The following is a 19,444-nucleotide window of genomic DNA, read 5'->3' on the forward strand; positions in this document are numbered from 1 at the left end:
TCATTTCATGTCCGCCTGGGTACAATCCTTTCGAGGAGTTTCATTCAGGAAAACGGAGTACATCAGGGGTGTATTTTAGGCACAACTCTCTTTGTTGGAAAAATGAACTCTCTTACGAAAATAATCCCAAGCTCCGTTATGTACTCAGTCTATGTGGACGACCTTCAAATAGCTTCTACTTCCTCCAATGTATCAACGTGTGAAAGACAAATACAAATAACAATAAATGAACTGGCAACATGGGCGGAGAGAAATCGTTTCCTGTTTTGCCCACAAAAATCGGTGGCAATTCTGTTCTCACTCAGACGAGGCATACATACAGATCCCACCCTACGCCTGAACAAATAGAGTTACCAGTGAAAAATGAGCATAAATTTCTTGGTATAACATTTGACAGAAAGGTCACTTTCTTACCTCACGTTAATGCATTGAAAAAGAAGGCTTCTCGATCCCTAAACTTACTCAAAGTGCTGTCAAGAAAACACTGTTGAGACGATTGGACATGCCTCTTACAAATTTATCGCTCTGTAGTCCGCTCCACCCTGGATTACGCATGTATAGTGTATGGGTCAGCGAGGCCATCGTACCTTAAACGGCCAGATCCAGTACATAATTTAGGCTTGCGTCTTTCCACTGGCGCATACAGGACGTCGCCCATAGACAGTCTGTATGTAGAAACGAACGAACCATCACTTACAGACAGAGGAACGTTGCTCACGTGTTCCTACATTCTAAAAATCCGTTTGCTACCCAAACACATCTGTCACCAAATAGTCACAAAGTGCCCATCCAGAATACTGTTTAACAACAAACCGCTCTTGCGTTTTGAAGAGATGTGCCAAAATCTCGGCGTACTGGACACATTGCCTGGCATTGCTGGAAGACTAGATTCACTGCCGCTATGGTACAATTTCCCGGAAATCTATGATCTCACTCTTGCACATTTCAGCAAATAGCAAAGCCCAACCACAGCATATAATACAAGAATTTTTTGCACTCCAGGAAAAATACAGTACTTGCACAGCTTTTTATACAGATGGCTCAAAAACCGATCTTTACGTTGGAAGTGTAGTCGCACAAGGTAATTGCAATCATACAGTGAGGCTACCACAGTGTGCATCAATCTTCACTGCCGAATGTTACGCCGTGTCTGTAGCCATTGAAAAAATAGTAAAAGAGAACCTCGCAAACAGCATTATTTACACAGACTCCCTATGTTTGCTTACAGATCTCCACTCTAGAAATGCAGTCATTGCTATGCTTGGTGATATCATACACAACATAGTAATAGCCGCAGCTAAAGGACAAAGCCTAAAACTCTGCTGGGTACCGAGTCATATCGGATTTAGAAGCAACGAGAGAGAAGACTTTTGTGCTGCTCAAGCAGTGACAAGCAAATCAAGAAAATAAATATTCCATTAAAAGATTGCATGAATTTAATACATCGTAGCATAAGACAGTCAGAACGGTGGTAAATTATTGCATAGGAAAAAAATCAGGAATCCAGTGTCCTGTGTTGTGAACACTCAACAAGTGAGTGAAACAGTAAAAGGCACTTGCGGACTCGTCGTTCAAGCGCTATCCTATTTCGTTTGGAAGATATTCCACCTGACCTTCTTGAAAAAAAAAGTAATGAAACAAAACCCCGGAAAAATCAAGATTGGCAGTTGCCTTTTTTCAAATAGAAGAAATTTGCAGCCAAACGTTGTAGGTTATGGTTTTACCATTCCAAAGGCTGCCCAGGATATCGTACGCGGATGGCGTACGTCAAAGGGGAAGTTATTTTTTGGGCATTGTTCCTCTTCAAAACGAAATAAAAAGAACAAATTGCGGCATGAGACAGTGATATATTGGTTTCACATAACGCAACGCAAAGGTTAAGCTGCTTAGGTGCTTGTGAGCGAACAAAATCAATTCTTCCAGTGACAGAAAGGAGCGCCAGGAAAATTTTCGAGGTAGCGGCCGCCATCCCTTGCCTCCCGTTGGTGCCGTCACTGAAACACAGCCACTGATTTCTCTTTGAAAGGTTAAAAGTAATTTTCCATTGGTTTCTTGCATCTTCATTGGCAGCCAAGCGGTAATGCATTAAAAAACTGTCTGCGACTGTCCTGTCGGCCCCTCTTAGCCGCACAGCATGCGTACTGACGATGCGCTGTTGCTGCTCCAGGAGTCTACGCCAGCGCCGTGGCGCGGCAACCTCTTCTAAAGCCTCACGGGGAGAGTGCTGGTTTTGCCGCTACACAACCTTCTAGAACACTGTACCACCACCCTTACTCCACTTTCTCACCCCTCTTCCACCCTCCCGAATTGCCGTCCACCACCCACCCACTCATCTCCGTCGGCCCCACCCTTCAGAAAAATTCTGTTGCATGTGTGAAGCCCCATCTTTGAGCAAAGCATTCATTAGCCCTTTCAGAATTGCATTATGTTCTGCTATCGAAGAAAATCTGAAAATTTGTTTGTATGCAGGCAAACCTTGATATCACGAACATGGATGTTACGATTTATTGGCTATATCAAACTCTTCGTGAATATTCTCAATAGACACATGTAATTTTCACTTGATATATCAAACACGGTTGGCCCTAAAACGGATATATCTAACCCCCCAGCAATAAGCGGCACCCACTCGGACGGCAGGTGGCACACTTCGCCACTCTACACAAGTGACTGGAGGTGGTGCGGCTGGAGTTCGTGTCAAGGTTCACGCTTTGATCTCATGCTAGTGTTGAAATCTCGCACTCGCCAGCTGCGCCAGAGAAGATAGAGCGGTACGGAAGGTTGGTAGCTAGGAGGTCAGCACGTGTTGAACCTCTCACGTTTGCCGACACTACCCCGGAAGCAGTGGAGTAGGCAGCTGCCCTTTGCAGTAACTGTCCTGCACTCATCTCGGCCGTCACAGGAGTGATGAAAATGACGATAGCTTTTGCTTTGACGCACCATTTTTCATGCAACACAGTTGTGAAGCGGGGAAGCCACTATTGCTGGCTCTTGACCAGCAGCTGGTAGAGCTGTTTGGGGATACCGCTCTAGCTGGGTTTTGACCAACCGGCATTGTTATGTGGGGAAGACAACCTAACTGGCACTCAGTTCTTTTTTGCTTGTGGAATCGCCATGAATGCCTTCAGAAACTCCAGTAAAACTTGCGAAAATGTCTCCCAGTTTCTTTAACAACATCACCTGTTTTGTGAAGCCTTGACTAACTGAACTGCTCTGCTGTTGTGCGTGTTTTTGACGAAATTTTATGTTATGAACTTTGGCTATATCAAACTATTGCAGTTTTTTTTGTGTTTGCTATAATGAGATAACAGAAGCGCCTCAAAAATTTTTTAAATTCATGTACACCACGCACGTCCATGCTCATGCGATTCCAGGCCTATCCTAAAAAAAAAAAACATTTATGTCCAGTTAATTATTTTTTTATCAGCAGCTACGGCAACAAAAAATCAACTACAATGTTTTTAACAAAGTAAAACATTCCACTGCACAAGAGAAGAAAAAAGTTACAGCACCAGACAGCACTTGCTAGGAGCACCATAGAACTTTGTGATGTCAGTCTTTATTTCTTGTTTTTGAAAAGTGATTCTTTTTTTTCTAGGCACGAAATGGCCCTACCATTCTGTCGAGCAGGGATTCCAAATGTTTCTGACATCGTGAAAACAGCTCTAGATGCTTCGAATAAAGTTCCAAAAGTGGTGTGCACAATCGTAGATGCTGAGTCACAGAGAGGGTGGGTAAAACCGTCAAGGTAATCATTGGGGATAAATTCAGCTGCTTTGCAGAATTGTCACTTCAGATGTATGATTTTCCCGTAATTTTTTTTTGTACTGCCTGATTCCTGGCACTGTTTTCTTTCGATTTTTATTGCATTCATACCATTTTGATATGACTCAGTGGGCATGCTTAAAAGTTGGTCAGAGAACGCACATCAATGCATGAAACAAAATGCACTTGAAAGCTGAGTGCCATCCTTGTGTGTTTGTCTGTTTGTCTTTGCCTGATCCCAACCTTTTTGTACTGCCAGGATGGCAAAGTCACCAATCAATCAGCCCAGGGGAAAGGTTTATCTTCGATACAGTGGAACTGACACAGCATGCCTGCAGTATTCAGAGGCCCCTAGTGAGCAATCTTTGCATGCAGGTGGGTGCCCTGGTGTGGGCCCGGCTGGGCTCTGCACGCCGCTGGTCAGCTGTGGTGGTCACGGAGTTTCCATTTGTGGCCAGAGACCAGCTGCACCTGGCCGCCTGTGGGTCTGCTGGCTGGCTTAGTACAGAATCTCCCAGGTGGGTATCTCGGGGCCACTGGTTTCGTGGGACTGCTCTCTGCCTGAATATATGCTTGGTAAGCAGTGTGATAGTTGCTGGCAGAGTTCCTGAGTGCCAATTTAATGTGTGTTGCAAAAGACTGCAGGTAGGGCACACTACGAAATCGGCCTTAATTTTGCATTCGCAGCTGTGCATCTTGTTATTTGCTTTTGCGTAATACTGCATGCAGTCAGGTGAAGTTATGTGCTGCGAGAATCCAAAGCACCATGGTGTGCCTCAGCTTTGAGAGGCTGTGTATTTTGCACCGTGTGTTTTTTTGTTAATGTTAAAAGGCATTAATGGATACACAGTATTTGTCTTCTTTGATAGTAAGTTTAAACTGGGGTTGGTTGTCATTGATTATGGACAGTGCAATTTGTATCGTTTATGCAGAGTTTTAACATTGGGATGTGTGGCTATTGTGTGATCTGACTGGGGATGTGCTGCATAAAGCAGATTCCTAAAAGCAGTGCATTGAGTAGGAAGCCTCATTGTGTGGAAGAGAAGAAAAAGGAGCCCCAGCATGGTATCCTGGGGGCATGAAGTGTAGCGACAAGCGGTAAGTAGCTGGAAGAAACGTGGAGATGAGTTCAAGAATGGTGACTTTCCTTGAAGACAAACTGTGGTAACGTGAGGCATTAAAGCCCAAGTAATGTGAAGGACATTTAAAGATTGAGAAATGAGGATATCAATGGTAATTTCAAGGTCAAGGCTTGTAAGTCCTGAAGAATTGCAGATGTTGATGAGCTTTACTAAATTGGCGGTTTGAATATTTGTACAGGTTAGTATGAAAGAAGGTAAAACTGATTAATTCGTAATGCACGCAGTTTGAATAATTCAAAGTCCGAACAAATGAAAGCGAACAAAAGATATGGTTAACTGCCATCGTGAAGCAGCCAGGTAGTGAGATTTTCCCTTTTTATTGTTCTAAAAATTTCCACGATTGCCTTTCTTTTTTTTTCTTCCCCGGAAGGTAACGGCCAACACTTTCTGTTCTAAAGCTGGACCTGAGCAGAAGGCCTCCTCTTCAACTAGAAAACTGAAGAAGAGACAGGCGGCTTTCAACGCATCCGATTTTTGTAGTGGAGGGCTGTGCCGGAGTCGTGAAGAAAGGGCTATTGCCCGTGAGCATGGTCGCGAAGGCTGAAAAATACGGCAGCATGTGGCCATTCTGCGACTGCTGGTTTTTGACCAAAATGGCTATGTAACCTCTGCCACTCGCATTTTCACACCTTTGAGCCGCGGGAGCTGCTCAACCGTGTATGTTGAGAAGCAAAAGTCTCCACGACAGTTGCATTTTGCCCAATTTTCCATCCTTCTGACCCCGGGTTGCTGTGAGGCACTGAACGAATGAGTGTGCTTTTTAAAAGGGAATATCCTGTTTCGATAACAGACCAATGTTGACTTCACACATGGTTTCAGTCTTCCTTTTAGGCGTTTTGGCAAGGTATTTACCGCAGATGGATGACATTTCTAAATTACTGCACCCTTGTACTCTCCGTATGTTTAACTTGGGGTGACTGCTACTACCAATTGCACGGAATATGATGCAGAGGGCACTGGAAAATTGAGACAAAGACACACAGCAAATATCAGCGAAAGCTTCAATTCTCTGGTTTAGCACACGGGGTTTTGTGCACGGCTGTGGTTTCGGAGTGCCGGAGACACTGCGATGTGCCTTATTCGTTGTATCTTGGCACTGGTCGTGTCGTCCACTGCTCAACAGCAAAGCCTAACGTAGCAAGCTTCTGAAGCCTTCAAAATCAGTAGCTACAAGCAACAGTCAGGTACACATCTCGGAGGTCACGCAGCCAGTTGCCGCTGCCATGCTGCCGCTAACATGAGCTAGAGCCTCCCCCGCTCTCCGGTCCGGTCATCCTGCCGTTTTTGCCCTCTCCACATATCGTCCTTAGAGGCAGTGGAGCCTCCCGTTTGCACAGGCTGCCTAGTCGTGGTGGCACATAGATATAGCCCGCAACAGAGCCCGCCGCATGGTTTACATAGACTCTAATAGTGTGTGGGCGGACCATGTCACACTTTTCGAATGATATAGAAGTTCAGATTGATGAAATCTGAATTCACGTGCTTTCACTGTACATATATGATGAAAGGTGCTGGTGAAGTGCCTAACATGTTTCAGCATTTAGCGGAGACACTAGTGATGGATATGTGTGAATGTTGCTTGGATAAAAAGTCACTTTGCAAACGGGATGGGCTGGCTGGTCATTTAGTTGGCCTGTCGCCACATGCAGTGCTTCTAGTAGTAATAATGTGTGGCTCCCACACTGGTTTCTCTGCAGGAGATAGCGGCAAGGTCATGTACGTCTCCATGCGCTGATCCAATGGCCAGGGCCCAGGCCACTTTCCTGGCCCACAACGTGGCCGTGGCGGCACATACAGCAGGACCAGGTGATGCTCATTTGCAGTAGCCATGGTGGTTGGGTGCACTGCAGGTTTAGTGTATGCGCTGGCGCTGTCTGTTTGCTTTGCATGTGGTCTCCGCATGTGGTTGATATAGACTGAGTGACACAAAATCGCATAGTCAGTTTCACTTGCAGCGAGTGCTTCCCTCACCAAAAACGGTTCCTTTGGTGCTTGCGTTTCATGATGGGGTGCCACGGAATGTGTTGAATGCAGAAAACAATACTGTGTAGAAAAACAGATTGGAGGTTGTGCAGTTCTAGCTCAATTGATATGATCTGCACACCGATTTCATACACACATGTGCATCACATTCCACAGCCTGTGAGCCACAAAGCAGTCCACATGCGAGGCATTTATAGACATAGACCAGGTAAATGGTCACATCATTGCATGAGGGAAACTTATGGGCTGTCGTAGGAAACAATAAGCGCATCACTTGTTCATATTGTCACGACTCGGTAAAACCCCGAGGATAAAAACGGTTTACTGGTCAACCAGACAGAGTCCCTGCGCGTTTACAGCTTCTTCCTCTTTTAGCATTGCGCTCGTAGATCCAGTCGTCATCTTTTGAGTCTTCTTGCATGTGGCACTTGCCCCCCTCCTCAGGAAGCATCGTCTCAGTGATAAGAAAAGGAAGTAGGAGGTCAAGATCAGTCCGAGTAGTATGGCTTCATACGTACAAGATGGACGGCGTCGACTTGTTGCTGGCGTCGTTTGGATGTCGATAACCCGTCTGGCACCACCTCATACGTTACGTCGGTGAAACGTCTCAGCACAACATAGGGCCCGAAGTATCGCCGTAGTCGTTTCTCGGAGAGCCCACGGCGGCGAATAGGCGTCCAGACCCACCCCTTGTCGCCAGGTTCATATATGACACGTCTGTGGCGATGATTGTAGCGTCGTGCATCATACTCCGCTGAGGTCTGATGCGCACACGCGCTAGTTGGCGAGCTTCCTCTGCGCGCTGTGCGAGTTCTTGCGTGCGGCAATATGATGCCTTCCTTTTCGATGAAATGTGGTTCTAGCAATTTGTGTGGGATACTTAAAACCCCCTATATTTTTAGTGTTTCTTCCAAAATTCATGCATTTTACATTTTTTGCAAAATTGTGTGTTAGTGGTAACATTTTATTTTTTGATTGTATTGTGTTTGTGGACATCAGCAGAAGTAATGGAGTGATAGAAATTTGATGAATTTAATTGTCTGAGTTCTCTTGAAAGGTAGAACCTGGTAATGAATGAAGTTCTGTCTATGTCTTGACATGCTTGCTCCCCCATCTGCTCAAGCCAGCTAGTGCTTCAAATGCCGTGGCTCTGGTGTTAACATGCCCACACGCTTGTATGGGAAGATGGTTTGGATTAGTTTATGGGGGTTTAACGTCCCAAAGCGACTCAGGCTATGAGAGACGCCGTCGTGAAGGGCTCCGGAAATTTCTACCACCTGGGGTTCTTTAACGTGCACTGACATCGCACAGCACACGGGCCTCTAGAATTTCGCCTTCATCGAAATTCGACCGCCGCGGCCGGCATCGAACCCGCGTCTTTTGGGCCAGCAGCCGAGCGCCATAACCACTCAGCCACCGCGGCGGCTTGTATGGGAAGATTCACGACATTGGCGCCTGTCAAAACAGTGTTGCCATTATCATACATTATAACACCAAATGTTTCCTTAAAGGAGCCATGACAGCCTATTTTCACGCATACCCTGTTTATCGCATTTAATTCTCAAATTGTTAAAATAAAATTCGCCCAAGTTTCAGTTGATTCTGTGCGGTAAACGTTTTTAAAACGAATTTTCTCAGTTTCTTCTGCGAACTGCTTGCTGGTCTGGCAACCTCTGATCACTGACGTCAGAGGGGCATACCCGCCCCGCGTTGTTTGCTGCGCGCTGTTGAGGTGCTTGCATGCACACCGTAGACGGCGGCCACTCGAAAAGTTATCCTTTTTTAGCTTATCGAAATAAAATGTATTTTCCGTGTTTTCTTTTCAGAAGCCTTCAGCGTAGTACGCGAGCTGAGTGATCCTTAAGAAAGCGGACTTGCTCGTGGCGCCCGACATGTGATTGTTGAGGAAACAGAAATCGATGCACCCCTGCTTTATTATTTACGCTGTGAAACATGTTAGTTTTATGTTATGAGTATGGTCCCTTTTGTGCAATCAAGTGCTCCCGTATGTGAAAAGCGGCACGTGCTGTGCATGCCTTTGCCGATGTGCTGGCTACCAATTTCTTGTCTGCTATTCATCGGTTCGATAATTAAACAAGTTATCACAAGGTGGCACTAGAATAACCTTGAGGCACGAAAGGAGTAGAGAAAAGTGCCGAATGAGACGACTTCCCCGTGGTATGTGTGCATTTGTAAGTTGAACATACATCCCCTTCGGCTCGTAGAACCGTTTTGCAGGAACCAAGCCGCTTGCAAAACCCTACCCGACTCGAATGCTTTCACTGCCCGCACCGATGAATAGTCGCCGTCGTCTAAATGAGTGCTTGAAAATAATAGTACATCATTTAGCGTTTACTGTGCGTGCACATTGTGACCTAGGAATGCGACGATCACGACAACTGCAGCCCCGCGCAGGGGTTGTTTACATAGCTATGCGCCAACAGTACTGCTCGTTTGCTTGGGATAAAACGTCAGGTGGGCTCTCCTTATCTTAAATATTACGTAGTATTGCTCACAAATTGTAGTTTTACTCATTTACACACTATGATAACACTGCATGAACTGCCGCTGATGCTATATCGCCTGCACGAGAAACGCTTCGCATATCTGGCGCTTCCCGCTAATTGTATCTGCTTCCTCTTATGTCATCAGTATTTGATATTGAAGCGCTCTAGCTAAAGATACGTTCGGGAATTACTTGAATTAATGAAAACAACGAGATTTGTTGTCCACAGTTGATGCTGATGGCTGCTCCCGGCTGCCTTCAGCACATGCTGTGCAGACCGGGTCACATATCTGCGCTTTCCCCTTATTGTACTCGTGCCCTGCGATGTAGGTAGAGTTCGCTTTGAGGGCACTCTGGCCAAAACTACTCTCTACAGCTATTTTCAGGCTCTAAAACTTGCGAATTCGCTGTCCGCAATCGCCGAAATTGCACACACGAATCGCACTCGCTAGGCCTCGTCACGACAGGGGCCAGTGGTCCGCCATCCGAGCTGAAATTCAAGCATCTGGCAAGTGTTCCCCGCTGATTAGTTAGACAGTGTGAAGATATGAAGTGCGGCCGCTCGTTTCGCTTTTTTCGATAACGGTAAGGTACACAAGCGCAGTTTTTCGGGCCGTCTATTCACCGGGAGTGCAGCTTTCGCTCGGCTGCGCAAGCCCAGGCGACGGCGACGAGGGGCACCGTTGTGCGGCGTTTTCTGCCCGTGTCGCTCAATTGCCTCGCCGATAGGTTCTATGCGCAGGCACCGAATGAAAGCACCTCTTCGCTGGTGCACGCACATCGCGTATGTAGCCGTGGCTAGCATCAGGTTGAATAAGTTTTAAAATTCTTAAGTTTTTAGAATGTCATACCAACTAGTCCGCTATTCCGGTTCCCACTAAGTTCACTTTTTACACTACTGCGATACGGGGTCGTTGATCGTGCTGGCATTGTCGTTGGTCTAGCTTGACAGACCAGTGCGTCAGTGATGGCATTTTTCATACCGACCAGCCAACTGACCGCCGATTGCCGTCCCATCGGCCTAGTGTAACCGGAACCTATACCTATACCGGAGAATAACTGCGTTACTATTATTAACGCTTTTGCGGCGCCAGTCACTCATATATGGGGGAGGACTGCTACTTCGATCGCCCGCTGAATTACGGGGGCAAGACACCTGGCTGCGCACATTGCAGCGACGAGAGCAGACGACGTTGCTCCGTGTATGGCCTGGTGACGTCGCGATAGCATTCAATATGGCGGTCGCTGCCGGTGGGAGGAGTTTCCCGTTCTCAGTTTCGATTGCATTTTTCAGAATATAGAGTGCTTCCAGGGCAGCCAAATTTCGGAAACTGAATCATAAGCTCTTGTATTAGTTACTGAAGCACAAAACTGCAATATGAAGAACGACCATGTCATGGCCCCTTCAAATTGTCTGTTTCAGGAAGCACTTCGCATTATATTTGTAACCAAGCTACAAATGTCGCATGAGCTTTTTTTTTCACTGTTCTCTGAGGTGTAGTACAGCTCGGTAATTCGGACTCGATTAATTTGAACTGACGGTTAATTCGAACTGATGCTGGGGTTCCTGCACAGCCTTGTGCATTTCAGTGGGGCAAAACCTCCGTAATTCGAAGATGTCGGTATTCACAACAGTTATTTCGAATTAGTAGCCCCTGGCTGGTCGGTTTCGGATGCGGTCGATACTTGCAGCATCACCAAAGGATTGTGCTCTTTGTACTCCTTAAGCATATTTATGTGAAAAACTTTGCTCTTTTGCCCCAGCTCCACAAGGTAATCCACGTCGTTTTTGCGTTTAGGGGCATCGTATGGACCTTTCCACTGCATGAACAGCTTGTTGGAGTCTGTGGGCAGAAAAATCAGAACATTGTGCCCGGGCTTAACCTTTTGGGGTGACTCTCCCAGTCGTAGTATATTTTCTGCTTCTGGCTTGCTTTCTGCAGTTTCTCATGAGCAAGTTTCCATGTGTCTTCCAGGCGGTTTCTGAGGTTGATGAGATAGGTGTACGTTGAGCAACTTTCTCCATCGATAATCTGATTTGTCCAGAGCTCCTTGAGTACTGTCAGTGGCCCTCGCACATGGCATCTATAGATCAATTGGAACGGGGAAAACCCAAGACTAACCTGTGGAACTTCACGGTAAGTGAAGAGCAACAGTGCCAAATACCTATCCCATGACCGAGGCTTTTCTTGGCACATTCTCTTAAGCATTGTCTTCAAAGTTCCATTAAATTTCTCCACGAGGCCATTCGCCATCACGTGATAAGGTGACTTCTTGAGCAGCTTGATGGAGAGAAGTCAGCTGACTTCCTTCATGAGGTCGGAGGTAAACATGGCCCCATGCTCAGTCACAATTTCCTTTGGGATACCAATGCGGGAAAACATTTTGACTAGCGCTTCTACAACGTGCACAGCGTCAATGGCAGGAAGCGCGACGGCATCAGGATAACGTGTCAAAAAATCCATCAGCGTGAGCATATATCAGTTGCCTTTATCGGACTTGGGTGAGAAAGGCCCGATGAGGTAGATGGCAACACGCTCGAAAGGAGTAGTGATCAGTGGTATGTTGCCGAGTGGTGCAATGCCAACCTTGCCCTTTGGTGTTGTTCTTTGGCATTTATCACACGACTTAACGAATCGGGCGACATCTCCGTGTAGGTGAGGCCAATAAAAATCCTCCGGTACACGATCGGTCGTTCGTTGTATTCTTTGGTGCCCGGCCATAATGCTTTCATGGGCTCTGTGTAGAATTGGCGACCTGAACGGAACGGGTACAACAACCTGTTCGAAATTCCTGCCAGTCGACATGGAATAATGCCGGTAAAGAATATTTCGTTCTTCACAGAAGAAGTATTTATGACCCTTACTGGATATAAACTCCTTACTGATTTTATGGAAGAGCTGTTTGAGTGTTGCACCCTTCCGCTGCTCTTCAGCTAACTGGTATTTTCAGCTAACAGCACTGGATTCGTGGCACGTGCAACGGGGATAACGTGTCCTCTTGTGTCTTGGCCACGGCGTTAACACAACGCTCCGATTTTCCCAGCATTAGGTGTTCCTGAGGAACTGGTGCCGCGTCATGCTAATACGTGGGTTCATCCAGCCTGGGTTCGGGTCGTGTGGTTCCCTGACACCTGGGATGTTTCCGAGCACGGGGTCGTACAAGGGGCATTTCATGCAAAGTGCTGTCACCTCTCCAGAGTAGTATTGCGTATGCACTTGCACTCTTGCCTCGGCTAATTGGGTGACAGTACCGTCAAAGAGATATTGTGTCCCTGTGCGTCCTGTCACGTAGTTCTTTGGAACCAAACTCCGGCGGATAACGACAGCATTACTGCCCTTGTCTTGAAGAACGCGAACGAGTTTTGTAGTCGCTAATCATTCCGCACCTCGCATCCTACCCGTTGTAGGCTGAAGCACGTTCCCCATGTTTTGGTCATGACCACTAGGAACGGAGCCTTTTGTTTTACATGTTTTGGCTGTTTAGTGCTGGCAGGCGGGGCAGGTGGGAGAGCACGAGTAAGACGGGAAGCGGCATTCTGCTCTTTCTTCGGGTGCCGACTTCTGCAATTCTCCGTCCGGTGCCCGATCTTGCCGCAAGAATTGCACCTGGGCACCTCTTTAGTGGAGCTGTGACAGTCGGAAGCCCGATGCCCCGGACGATTGCTTAGCATGCACACCTTAATTGTGCCTTCTTCAGCGGGTCGACAGAGGCCTTACTGGGTTCTTTCGCTACATTAGGGACTTTGCTGGGATTAGAAAAGTTGTGCGCTTCCTGGAAGCAATCAGCTGTGTCGGCCAGCCCATCAAGTGTCTTGCACTCTCGCTCCTTCAAGAAGATAACGAGCTTCGGATGGCAACATCGGAGGAACTGCTCAGAAATCATATGGTTGCGCAGGTCTTCGAATGTCTTGGTAACATTTGCCGTTTCAATCCGGTGGTCGAAGTAACCAGAAAGCCTGGCTGCTAACTGTTTCCCTGTCTCACCATCCTGAGCTCGAGCCCTCCGAAATTTGCCATTTTAACCCTGAGCAGTGAATCTAATTCGCTGCTGGAACGCCTTCTTTATTTTTTGATAATCTGCCGACTCAGTGGCAGTCATTCGACCGATCACAGTTCACGCCTCGCCTGTGAGGCACATGCTTACGGCCAAAGCCCATTTATCTTGAGTCCAGTCCTGTCCCATTGCTGCAGGCTCAAAACGCTGAACGTATGTATGCAAATCATCGCGCCGCTGATCGAACAACTGTAACAGTTTTTGTGGGTTGAGAGAAATGTCATGATTTGATGCTGGAAAGGTTTCGACATGATCAGTCTCATTACTGCAAGTTTCTTCTTGGAATCTGAGTTTCAATTCCAGAATCTCTTTCTCTCTCGCAGTGGCTGCCTGACTTTCCTCTCTTTCTGCAGCCTGCTCTGCCCTCTGCGCTACACGTTCATTGTCTACCCACTCCCTCAGCTCAGCACCCGAGAAACCCAGTTGCGCGCCCTACGTGGCTAAATGCTCTAGGTCCATCGTCGCTCAAGCTTAGTGCTTTGCGTGAATATGGGGCTGTTACTCGGCCCTCTCGCTGACGAATCCTGGCAGGCTCACCATATTGTGATGTAGTTAAGGGTCCAGGTCCGTTCAGGAGCTCTGGGCAATAAACAGGTCGCATTCAGCATCGAAGCACTGTTTTTCTTCAGCAGCGGGGACAAAATTCGGCATATCTAGCCCACTAGCACGCTAACACACACACACATACACTACGGGGCACTTAAAGCAGCCTAGAGGGGTTCGACAAGAGGAACACCAATGTCCTACTGTAGGTTCCGGTGCGTGCTGCTCCGTTGTGCTGCCACCATGTGCTGCAGGTAGATGACTGTCGACGTTGGTTGTCGGCGACAACTGGTCACCGGGGAAGGTATCCACAGGCAATCAGCTCGTGGTAACGTCCTGCATACCAGGAGGCCGGTATCAGCAGGTAGGCAGGTGGCAGAAACAGCCTGGCCAACGGCAGACCTGCATCAGCAGGGAGGAGTGCGTCTGTGGGCCGCCTGGCTGCTGGTAAGCTGGCATCAGCAGGCAGGTGCTTGTTGGTAGGCTGCCTGGCCATGGAAAAGCAGGCATGAGTCTGCAGCAGGGTACTGTGGTGCTGTGCGGGCAGCCAGACCCTGAACCTCGGTACCCGACCGGTGCAGGCTAGCTGGCCTTGGGGAGAATGCCGAGCTCCAAAAAGAACATCCTGCCACTCAGCGACATGCTGCCACGACTATCTCGAAGCCTAGCTCTGACATTCGATCCTGCGTGTACACCGGCTCGCAGCGCACGCGGCCACCCTTTTTTTTGTCCTCCTGGAACCACACAATGGCATAATCCACATCATCACAGTGATGTCACGTGATATGTGATGTCTCGCTTGTTCAGTCATTGCAAGTCATTTCACGTCTCAGGTATGCTTGCCATGACAGACGTGACATGAGATGGCGACACCTCCAGACGACCCGACGAGCTCCTCATTCTCTCATGGAAAAGAGAAAAACAAGCTGCATCCACGGGGTGAGGTGTGCACTTGGCTGGCGGTGCTTGCACACCGGAGCATGCCCCACATCACTTTATTGCAGCGATTGCATACTTGATTATACTGCTCAGACACAGTTAGGTTATCGTTGCCACGAGTATGGTCAGTTGTGACTGAACATTCTAATAGAGCAGAAATTCGAGCCTGTTGGTAGGTCATCATGATGTGTTGGTAGCGCGAAGACACAAGGACACAGCAGAGAAGTGTATGGGACGAGTGCAAACTTTCGAAACATTTATTGAAGTACGCAGTACCGTACAGGAGCCGTCACGCATGCGCAAAGCCTCATTCGTAAGAATGGTGAAAATAAACTTAAAGAGCAAGAGTTGTGGGAAGGGTGGAGACAATGAATACATAACAGATTGTTAAGAAATCAGAAAACGCTGCTCTTTCTGGGTCGCAAGTACTGAGGGCGTGCTGAGACATCTGCCACTCTGAGCGATTTTTACCACTTGAAACAGCTCACGTTCGAGCCTTCCTTCGTGCCGACCGATTATCGAAGTGTTTGTCAGCAGAGGGTGACATTTGCAGTCCTTACAATGAGGCGATAGATTCGAGCCGTAACCGTTACCTAGGGAATCATCATGCTCCCTTAATCGGTCGTTTAGACAGCGGCCCGTCTGACCGATGTAGACTTGACCACAGCTCAGAGGGATAATAAACAACACCTTCTTCCTTTCTTTTTTCTCTTTAATTTAACCTCTCCCGCAATGCTTTCTGTCAGTATTTATCTCCCACATTCTCATCGCCACGCAGAGTAGCATGCCAGCGAGGCTAAATTCTATGCCTTCCAATAAAGAGCTCTCTCTCTCTCTCTCTCACCTTCGTTGCACAGAACAAAACGTTCTGCATGATTTTTACAGCACCCATATTTCTTCTGGCCCTTGCCTGTCACCATGCGACAAAGCATCGATATTCTGCACGGCGCGTTAATAACGACATCGACTTCGAATTTTGCTCCAATTCTCTTGAGATTATGGGACACATGATTCATGTACCGCGTGACAATGACGCTTCTTTTCTTTTCCTCTTCTGTGCGCCTTTGCGAAAGTCTTTTTTTCTTTTTTGTCAACGTTTCTGCAACGGCGACAATCACGTCAAGAGGGTATCCAGAATTTTCTAGACGCTTGACTTGGGTGCTGAAGCTTTCGTTTGTCTTGTGATGACACGATTTCAAGAGTGCTGCATGAAGGCGTGACATGGCTATCCCTCTTTTTACTAGCTTTGAATGGGCTGAGACAAAAGGAAGCAAAGACATCTTGGTACGCAGCGCATACGTCCAGCATACATGCCCAGGGTCATTGAAATAAAAACGAATATCTAAAAACTGCAGTGACTCATGCTGAGGTAGTTCAAGGGTAAAATTAGGGCTCGCAGAACAACAATTAAAAACATCTAAAATCGAGGTTGCCAGGACGTGTAAACAGTATCCCGGGCCCCTCAGGGGGGTGTCTGCAGCTTGCAGGCATTGGTGAGTGGTGACACCACGGGTTCCTGAGCATCCGCAAGCAAGGACATTCCCGCAGGGGATGATGGTGAACAGTGCATCACCACGGAGCCGAGCACCCGCGCTTCGCCGTGCGTGGCATTGCAGTGTTCGGGGAAAAGGGGATCTTGGTGGTTGAGCCGATGCCGAGCGTTTGGACCTTTAAGGCCCCTCGGCGGAGGCAACGCACCACTTTGGCCCCAGCTTCCTGTAGACAGCACCTCCGGCCTGACCCGACCGGGGGAAATCGGCAGTCGTCTTTTGCTATCCTTCCCTCTATCTTTCACTTTCCTACCCCTTTCTCACAAGTCTCCTGTCTCCTACTCACTTCTAGTTTCTTCCTTTTTTCCTGGCGGCGAGGGATAACCTTGTGTGGCCAACCACCCTGAGTTGCGTCATATTGGGTTATAGTTGGGGTGTACAGCTGGCGTGGGCAGGACTTGCTTGCAAGTTTCTGTCCCGTCCCCAAGTTGGGCTCCATGGTGGGTGGCTGGCATCGTATCCAAAAAACACATTTATTCTATGGCTAACGTTCTCTCAGCAACTGATCGCCCTAACAAGAGAGGGAGTACCGATGTAACTCAGAATTTCATTAAAAAAAGAAACAAAGTTTCCCTAAGTTTGAGGTGATTCATAGTGAGGAAACTGATAAATCTCCTGGAATAATCCCCCTATTCATTGTAGAAAAATGTTTGACGGGTGCCTTGGGCTTTGGCTATAAGTTTACAAAAATGGCTAGTGGAGACCTCTTACTGGAACTCCAAGAAAGCGTCCAACAGTCAAAACTTTCCAACATTGTGTCTATAGGTGACATCCCTGTATCGATATCTGCCCACCGATCCCTCAGTACGGTCCGTGGTGTAATTTCAGAGAATGATTTTCTCCACCTCACTGAAGAAGAAATCAAAGAAGGGCTTGCTGAACAAAACGTCGTTGATGTCCACGGGATAAGAATAAGAAAAGAGGGCAAAGAAATCTCAGCAAAGCACATAGTCTTGACATTTGCACATAGTATTCTCCCAGACTCAAATGAAGTGGGTTATCTAAAAATAAATGTGAGACCCTGCATTCCTAACCCTCGACGATGCTTTAACTGCCAAAGGTTCGGCCGCGGTTCAGTGAGTTGCCACGATGGTAAAAGTTATGCAAAATGTGCTTCAAAAGATCGTTCTTCTGATGACTGCGACGGCGCCCGACGCTGTGCAAAACTGTAGGGGAGACCATGCTGCATACTCCAGGGCGTGTCCGTACTGGAAGAAAGAAAAAGCAATAATCACACTCAAAACTACTGAAACATTTCGTTCAGAGAAGCAAGAAGGTGATGCACACAAACAAGCTCATACTCCTTCACAGCAGAAACAAACTTCGGCGATGTGGTGCGTGGGCGCGGCGCACCACAACAGGCTTCGGCACCTGCCCACGCCACTCGCAGTGAACCTGTAGCGAGGCCATCCGCGCCCCCAGGTGGAGTAGGTAACACTACCCCGCCAAGCCAAAAAGAGGCCTCGCAGACCCCCGTGTCCGTGGCCCCCAAGACCTCCTCCCACAGGTCGAGGTCCAACTCTAATGTCCACGTGCTCTCTGCACGGTTGTCGAGCGCCTCTGCAGAGGCAATGGACACGACCCACGGTAGCCCTGTGCCATCCACGTCAGGTGGTCGGCGGAGCTGTCTGGATCGGTCAAAAACAGACAGGCCCCGAATCAAGGGGCCATAAATAACTTGATCTAGTTTTAACTACATAGGAAAATAAAATTAAGATGGCTTTCATGATGCAATGGAACTATAGAGGACTTATGAATAACTACAGTGACATAAAAGATATCCTAGGAGCACACGCTCCTGTTGCGTTATGTCTACAAGAGCCAAATTTAGGGCCTCAAAACAATAATTTTCTTAAGAATTATACGGTTTTCTGCCGCCACCGAGAACAGGCGAGCAGGCTGTCAGGAGGTGGGGCAATTATAGTGAAAAATGGTGTCCTGGCTAGTGAGCATAAACTATAAACAAGACTTGAGGCTGTAGCAGCCACTCTGCTTGCACATAAAACCATTACGGTTTGCTCTGTATATATCGAGCCACAGCTGAAAATAACACTGCTTGGCTTGGAGGGTCTTTGAAAGCAGCTACCAGAGCCATACCTGGTTGTTGGCGACTTTAAAGCACATTCTCGTTTTTGGGGAAGCGAGAAAACTGACGCTAGAGGGCAGCTCATCGAGGATTTTTTTCTATCCACTAATATCTGTTTGCTGAACTTGTGTAAACCCACATACCGTTCCCCATCCTCGGGGAGAATGAGCGTATTAGATTTGTCTTTTAGTTTACCGCCTGTTTTTAGCGATTTGAACTGGAGTGTTTTAGACAATCCATATTTTAAGCGATCATCTTCCTGTTATAATAGTTCTGTCATCCTCGCCAACAGTTATTTCAACGAAACCGCGGCGCTAGAAACTACATTTAGCTGATTGGGCATTGTTTTAAAAAAAAAGTCCAGTTTACAGGATATAATTTTAGAAAACCACAGCGTAGATGAGATAAATGAAATGTTCACAACATGCATTCTTTCTGCTGCACATGTATCAATTTCAAAATCCACAGGAGTGGTGTGCCAGAACCACAAAATTTGGTACACACGGGATTGTAAGGAGGCAAAAAAACTGCAGAATAATGCTTGGGGAGTGTTTCGCAGATACCCAACTCATGAGAACCTTATTTTTTTCAAAAAGGCAAGAGCACATGCGAGGGGTATCTGGTGCAAGGCAGAGAAAACATCATGGCAAATTTGTGTCTCTTCTATAAACAGCTCAACCACATCAAAAAAAATGTGGGAGCAAGTTTGAAAATTAAATGGCCGCTACTCACCTTTCACAATTCTTCTTTTCACTACACCTGGTACACAAACGAGTGTAGGGGAACAGGCAGACATATCGGGGGAGCACTTCGCTGTAGTTTCCGGTTCATCACACTACAGTCGAACGTCGTTTTAACGAAGTAGCATCGGGAC

At 47.3% G+C, this 19,444-nt stretch overlaps 1 protein-coding gene and 1 long non-coding RNA gene across 2 annotated transcripts in view; both read left to right on the top strand.

Moving 5' to 3' along the window:
- Positions 1–6,707, top strand: part of LOC144115762 (uncharacterized) — a 78,786-nt gene extending 72,079 nt beyond the window's left edge. The window contains exons 6-7 of the mRNA XM_077650262.1: positions 4,141–4,283; positions 6,605–6,707. The gene's annotated coding sequence lies outside the window, so the exon portion shown is untranslated. The remainder of the gene's footprint in view (positions 1–4,140; positions 4,284–6,604) is intronic.
- The window catches only part of LOC144115763 (uncharacterized), a 69,253-nt gene that overhangs the window by 30,012 nt on the left and 19,797 nt on the right, over positions 1–19,444 (top strand). The window lies entirely within an intron of this gene.

This window comes from Amblyomma americanum, chromosome 1 (genome assembly GCF_052857255.1).
Source record: "Amblyomma americanum isolate KBUSLIRL-KWMA chromosome 1, ASM5285725v1, whole genome shotgun sequence".
Classification (NCBI taxonomy): Eukaryota; Metazoa; Arthropoda; class Arachnida; order Ixodida; family Ixodidae; genus Amblyomma; species Amblyomma americanum.